Here is a 7914-nt window from a genome sequence, read left to right as displayed (position 1 = left end):
ACAGCCTACCAGTTGGACAGCCCTGATGCAAACTGCTCCAAACACTGATGCCATATAGCTACTTCTGGATTAAAACAAAACAGGTGAATTAGAAAAGGGACTGAAGGACACAGTGTCCTGTTATATCAAAAAGGAGAGATTCTGGTAATGTAATGGGGGCTCCGTCCCATTACTAGAATGGGAAGGGGATCCACGGGTACCTGTTCCTCTTCCCCTCCTTCTCCCATATCCCTCTACCTTTTCGTTTCTTGCCTTTTGTTTGTTTGCCAGTGAATCCTTTCCCTGGTTGAGAATATTCCCCCTGGTTTCCTTGTTAGGTGGCTCTGATTCCCATCCCTCCTCACTTTCTTCCATTTCATCACCGTGTTTTCTCTGCCTGTGCCCTGGTGGTGACACTAGAGGCAAACACACAGGCAGGAGAGCCTGAAGCAAGATGACCTCCAGGTTCAGACAGTCTGATGACCCAGGGGGTGGAATTAGAGAGGTCGTGTGACATGGAGACCCCTTCATAAGCCCAAAATCCTGCCAGGGATGGGCAGTCTGGCTGTGGAAGGCATTGGGGACAGAACCTTGTCTGAGGCATGGAGACGGGAGACCAGACTGCAGAGAAAGGACTCAGGAGCCAGTCCTAAGAGAAACTGGGGACCTGCATAGGAAACAAGCTAGGTAGCTCAGGCACTTTTCATTTTGTTTTCCTTTCTACTTGGCGCCCGCCACCAAGGGGTGTGGTGAACCCCACCTGGGACGTTCCTTTGAACCGGGACTGGTGCTTATATTTTGTGTTTTTTTTTTCCCTAGAGGGCCAGATTGTGGTTGTATGGGAGGTGGAGGCAGAGGTGGATTAAGGTGTATTGGGGCCCTAAGCAAACCCTCTAGAGGCGGGTACCCAGTAGCAGCACTTGTAAATGGCCTACCATTGGGCAGCTACTGAAGATGATGAGGGACACTTCAAGGGACACATATGTCTGAATTTGGCTGTAAGCTATTGACAATTATAACACTGCTGTGGGTAGGCTAGGAAGTATTTCCTTATTTTATAGATGGGGAATCTGAGACGGAGAGATTAAGTGAACTGAAGGCTATAGAGAAAAAAATTATAAAAATAATCATATCCAATGACAAGAATTGCTGTTTCTCTATTGATGTGTGCTTAGATACTTTGGTCTTTGGTATAATAAGCCTGTGACTCATCCTAAAAGTCAACAATAGTATTTCTCTGTTCCTCAGCATTGCAGATCCAAGTGGGACTGATGGGAGGGAAGGAACGCTTATAAGAACATACATTGTTGCCCAGGTAACTGGGGTATATACTCCCATTCTCCCATTGAAGGGGCTTGTTAGCTGGCAGGTGTGCTGTGGGGGGGAACTTGCAGACTGCTCAGTTTCCCTCCATCCCTATAGAACCAGGCCAGGACAGTCAGGGGACTTAACTATGTACAAATTATTTACATTAACTTATCACAATTAAAAGAAACATGGATATAAACATATGTACTATATATATATGTATATATATGTGTATGTGTGTGTGTGTGTGTATATATACGATACTCTCTCTCTCTATATATATATGTATATATAAGATATCTAAACAAATAACATAAACAATACCCTCTGGGTAAATGCCATAAAACCTTATACCAGTGCTCCAGATACAGATAAGTCACAGGTAAGTATCTGATCTGAAACAGATAAACCCCAAAATAAACATAGATAGCTAACATATAAACTAGAGATAAGTATGGATGAACAATAAATAAGCCACAAATAAATACAAATAAACAACAGATGAAATAATAGCAACAGGGGGTCCCAGCAGAGCCCTAGAACTCTACTCGTCTACTAATTTACAAACATGAGAGTTCATAAAATATAAGGCATAACATCACACCACTCATGGTGCAAGAACCCCAAAGATAAACTTTATCCCAAGGGGAAACCCCAATGCCCTTGGGCTTTTCCCAAACCCTACAAGGAAGCTGGTAACTTTCGAGGGGCCCTCCCAGTGGGACCTCCACTTTCAGGGGTCCTTAACTAACCAGAGGGACACCCCCTCCCCTGTGGGAATCCTCTTTTTCCTGCAACTCATGGCTCTCAGGCCTGGAGGGTGGCCCTTGTCTTCTGCACCAAGCTGCTCTCTCGCCTGCAGGGGGCTTTGGTGGGAGGGGGGGGGTCGCTGTCCCCTGGAACAGGGCTCCTCTGTGCAGGACTTGTGGGGCCACTGGCTTGGTCCTGTTTGCTGGCTCAGTAGCCCGAGCACCATCTGGTTCCCTGGACTCAACCTTTTCCTATGGGTCGGAGGCCTGGGCTACCTCATGCAGCACCAGGCTTGGTCCACTCCTGGACCCTCTGCGCAGCACCTCCTACACTGAGCTTCCAGTCTCATTCCAGGTGTTGAGGACCTGAGCCGCCCAAGTGCCCCAAAGGTCCTACTCCGTGCACCAGCATGTGCACTGTGTTGCTGGCCACACACCAGAGGTTGCAGACCTGAGCCACCTCATGCAGCTCTCAGGGTCTGGACACCATGCGTTGTGCTGCATGCTGAAAGCCTAGCTGCTGGAGCCATCCACCATTCCCTGCTGATGGAAGCCTTCAGGGGCAGTTCTGGGCTACTGCTTCACCCTGCTGAGCAGCTCTCCTCAGCTTTTCTAAGCCCTGCTTTTCTCTCTTCTCTGTCCTGGATGTGTTCCCCCCACCCTGGGCATGCAGCTCCTTTTATATGTCCCAGGGCTCCGCCACTGAAGTCTTCTGAACCTGAGTGTTGCAGTCTTCAATCAGGTCCAGGGAGGAACTCCTTTCTCCTTCCCCTCAGGAAAGGGGCATGGCTTAACTCCTCTTGCTGCCTGGTGATTGATGGATGGACTTCACCAATCAAAACAGAAAGATTTCAAGCCTGGGACTCAACCCAAGCTCCGAAAGGCAACTCTGCTACACAGTAACAATAAATCTGAAAATACTCTAAAATCTAACTATAAATAAGGTATATGTTTGCAACCTGTCTTCCAAGAGCAACTCCTGGGTCTGCTTCTTGCCAAATCAGTTCTCTTATTATTCTCTTATTGTTATTTATGAAAAAGTAGTTTCCCAAGGCTAGAAAAATGCTCTTGAAGGCATATCATCACTTTAAAGTCTTCTCTCTTTTCCCATCCCCTAGAAGCTATTTGCAAAGTACTGTAAGCTTCTCAATGGCAGCAGTACACAGAGTAAAAGAAATAAAATCATTATGTCAGTTGTTTTTTTTTAGTCCACGTTTCCGTTTGATTATGCCTGAGTGATAATAGCAGTTTTTCCCTGTGCTCCTCCAGATGCGAACAATTTTATTCTCTCTGGGCTTGTCTACATAAGACACTTAACTTTGCATTAGCATATTTTACTGCAAAGTAAGCACGTACATATATATGTTCACATGCTTACTATGCAATAAACCTCTCTAATCCCAGGTAAATTTGCTACCTTCAAATGCAAGTAGGAAATTTACTCTAGATTAGTAACAGTGCTGTAGCACTTGTGTAGATGCCTGCTCCCAGTCAGCCTTCCACCAGGGAGCAGGAAATAGCTCCTGGCCCTGGGAGCTGCCTGCTGCTGGGGTGGGCTCCACCACAGAAGCCCAGGTGTGGAATATGTCTCCCTGCCCCAGTAGCAGGCAGCTTCAAGCCCTCTGCTCCGAGATCGTGATCAGGGAGTGAGGGCTGAGAGATCCTTATCCCCCAGCACTGGCTCCATGACTGTGGGTCTGGTGCTAGGAGATGCTTAACTCCCAGTGCTGGTTCCATGACTGCAGGGCAGCTGCTGGAAGATGAGAATCTCCCAGCAGTGCCTGCATGGTCCTAGAGCTGGTGCTGGGAGATCAGCATCTCTCAGCACCGGCCCTTGCAGTTGCAGAACTGGCACTGGGAGCTCCCTTCTGGCAGGGGCTGGGAATCTCATGCTCATGGAGCTGAGGAGGTGAACAAGCTCCCCAGCCTGCTCCCCCCTCCCCAGCTCTGTGCTTACAAAGCTGTGGGGGGGAACAAGCTCCCCCAAGCTGGTTCCCCACCCAGCTCTGAGCTCACAGAAATAAGTAGGGAACAAGCTCCCCAGCCCCCACCTGGCATGTGGGGCAGGTGCTCGGAATTGTCCTGGTCAGGAGCATGTCTCAGCTGCATGCTCCAATTGGGTGATTGAGGTATAGGGCTTGCAGGGGAGGGGTAGGTCCCAGCCCCCTTCCCCAATCGGCCAGTGGGGAAGCTAACAGCTAGCTCACTTTCCCGCTGGATTGGGGCAGGGGGTTCTTTCCAAGTCCCCTGCCCCAATCAAGAAGCGGAGCAGGAGATAGTCCCCTGGGCCGAGGAGATAGCTGTCTCCTGGCCCTGTGCTCCCTGCCAACCCCTGGGCTGGCATCCAGAGGGAGCCTGTAGCTCCCCCCAGTGGCAGCAGGGACCCATTTCAGGACTGCAGAAAAAATTGTTCCAAAGAACAGCAAATCTGTTCCCTAATTCCCGCATGTGTAGACACCTTCCCCAAAAACGCTTACTCTGCAGTAGTTTACACCAGAGTAAACATAAGCCAGAGTGAATACATGTGTAAATGTGCTCTCTGAGTAGTGAATAATTTGTATGTGTATAAGAGGAATCCTACCCACTCTCTGCTCTCACCATCTAGCTAGGGCAGAATGATCAGAATAAGACTAAATGGTGCATTCTCACTTTATTTGGGAAGGGAGGAAGGATTTGGGAATTTTAGACTGATCAGAATGTGTCTTCTGTGCACTGCTAAGCAACTTCTGTGGCACAGAAGGGAGGAGATTGGGGTTTGGACTAGGAGGTATGAGGTGGAAGCTGGTAGACTAATAACTGTATGATTCAACAAAATAGCTTCTTCCCTTAAATTGGAATTGCACCACAAAGTGTAGTTCAGCACTTACCTGGCTAAACAAAATACAAGAATGTCACTGGGACTTAAACATTTACTTAAGCATTTTGCTTATTCATCACCTTCAGTTTTACTGTCAGTGTGAGTTCACTTTTCACTTTGCAGGAAGTTTTCCAAGCCCCACCCCTACAGACTTCCCAGGACACAGTGCACTTCTCTAGACTTGGAATTGGGACTTGAGGATTTGAGTTATAATATTTTTGGTGAAAAGCAGTGGAAAAATACAGCTAATACCTTAGCAAATTACATTGCTTTAACAAAAATAGCTATAGTTTGCAACACAGTGGTCTGGAAGGAAAATATTGATGAAGACAAAAAGGTTCATGTCAGAGATTACCGTACTGTACCTTAGAGCATTTCAGTGTACAAATGGATTTGGTATCTGCTTTCTGACTTGATACAGAGTCACCTAGTTTGGTAGATGCCAGGAGTACTATAGTGCCAGAGCACTATACACAGTATCAGTGATAGATGTAGTTTGAAAATGCTTAGAGATTTTCTCTGTTACCTCTCCCCTCTGTCTCTCCATACTCCACAGCTCTGGTTCCACTCTGGCCTTAGGCACAGAACACATAGTTGCTCTGACTGTCCCCTCTCCTCCCTACCAGCCACTCAGCAGTTGCAGTAGTGGTGACCCTGGTCCTGCCTGGGCCCTGGAGCTGGAATCCAGGTCAGAGCTACCCCACTGCTGCCGGTGCTGTGCAGCTGGAGCTGAGGATGGTGGTGGAGCCATGGAAGTAAGCAGCAGTGGGGGGTACAGAGGCAGGGATGAGGGGTAGGCAGAAGTCAAAGGCTGTGAGAGACAGGTGGTGGAGGGTTAGGAGCCTGCTATGTCTCCAGTTCCAAAGCCAAGTTGGAGCTCTTCAGAGCTGTAGCAGCTGCCTGCCTCTCCAGCCTGTACTCAAATCCAAGATGGACTTTTCCCCACCATGTTAAATCAGGACGAAAACCTTGTCTTGGTTGTTGAGTAAATATGATGTCTACTGTAGTTACATCCCCATCAGAATGTACCACTTATGAAATGGGAAAAAAAACATTTTGAGAACTATGCCACCAGCATTTCTTGCCTGGAAATGTAGATTTTCTGTAATATTAGTAAGCAATGACTTGACCTGCAGAATTCATTCAGCTATTTATCTAAGGAATATGTGCAGTCTTGTTTGCATACAAATAAATTTCATTAGTGTTAATTGTTCAGGTAATTATCTCAGTTTTTAAAATCACAGTCTTCACCCTGCATTTTTCATTAGAATGATCTTTTGTACCCTATTTTCACTTAACAGTTATTCAGGATAGGTATCCAACTATGATGTTTTCCTTAATCAATTATATATTTACCAACCTGCATAATTAGCCCTATTCAACCTTACACCTTTCAGTGGCTGAAATATGTATATATAATGAACTGTGTCCCTGCCATTTGAGAAGGCATTCTGAAGCTCTCACCCTCTTTAGCAAAGTAAACAGTTTTTTCTTTGGCTACATGCTAGAATTTCCTGGGCAAGCACTTATCAGTGAGAGACAGTACCCTTTACCCTCTCCTTATTTCAGTTGGAAACTGGAATTACAAGGGTATGGATTCTTTTCATTATTCAGCCACTGACTCACTGTTTGATGTTAGTCAAGTTGCTTAAATTGTCTGTGACGGCTAGTCTACATAGATATTTTTGAATAAGTATTCCATGTTAAATTCACAACCTTTCTTCATGTTCAAATCAGCCCTTAGTTATATAATAACACTTGCATTTGATAAGCATTGTGAAATCCGGAGATAAACGTATTAGTATAATACACAGTAAGTGCCAAATATTATAAAATGTTTATCTAATATCATTAAAAAAAAAAATCAAATTTAGATTATAACCAATAGCCCTCTACAAGATCTTTTTCAGTGGCTTTGTAGATTGTAGAGACATGTCATTTCAGGCTGCAATTTTGTCATATTTCAACAGCCAAGTGTTTGAGACCTATGCAGTACAGGGGATACCACATGGTAATGATTCAGTAAACGTGATTGCTCTCACTTACACTGATTTTAGACAAGTGTAACTTAATTGGCTAAGTTATATGGATGTAGAAGCTAACTTTGAAGGAGGCACTTTCCATTTGAATTAACATTGAACCAAGGCCACATAATGACATCAGGATCACTGATTTTTTTGGAAATGTTTGTATGAATTATAAAATATGCTTCTGACCATTTTTGTTAATCAAAGAATCAGTGGTTCTCTTTGAAAGAGTAGATGTGCTATACTCAGAATCCCTAGCAAATTCTAATTTAATTGACTTGATTCCATAAATACAAACTGTCCCTTCTTTTTTTTTCACTTCCTGTCTTAAACTGATGCATGCTATGTGTCCTCTGAATCATATGCCAGAAGTGATTCCAGAAAGGCTCTATTTTTCAGAGGTGGCAGATGATAGTTTGATAGTTTGTAAAATGCTTAGAGATCCTTCACAATGAAAAGCAATGTTTAGATATATGGTATTTTCATTATGATAAGTTGGTACAGTATGTGAAATAAAAACAGCAGCACAGGAATTACAACAGTGAAATAAAGCTAGATCTGCTATCCTTTTATTACCTTGTCTGTAACTGTAGCCTAAACACCAGATGTTTCAGAAGGAGATTTTATCATATACTTTGTAAAAAAAATATAGCTTTACAGTCATTTTGTGGAATAAATCCATCTAGTAATACAAGCATTAGACTAAAATATGGAATCAGTGTAAGTTATCCAGGGCATCTCACATAATATTGTATCAGCAATGTGTACCTCAGTAAAAATCTAACTGTACAACCAGATATAATATTCTTTTTTTAAAACAAACAGTTGAATGAAAAAGAAAAAACCCTGGACAATCTAGTTCTACTGTCTCTAATTCAAAAGTAAGTAAGTAGAAGCAGGTCCTGTCAGACCAACCTGGTGGCCTTCTATGACCAGGTCACAAAATCCTTAGACGCAGGGGTAGCAGTGGACATAGTCTTTCTCATTAAGACAC

The sequence above is a fragment of the Crocodylus porosus genome, unplaced genomic scaffold (assembly GCF_001723895.1).
Source record: "Crocodylus porosus isolate Cpor-Errol unplaced genomic scaffold, CroPor_comp1, whole genome shotgun sequence".
In the NCBI taxonomy this organism is placed as follows: domain Eukaryota; kingdom Metazoa; phylum Chordata; order Crocodylia; family Crocodylidae; genus Crocodylus; species Crocodylus porosus.
This window is presented reverse-complemented; position numbering follows the sequence as displayed.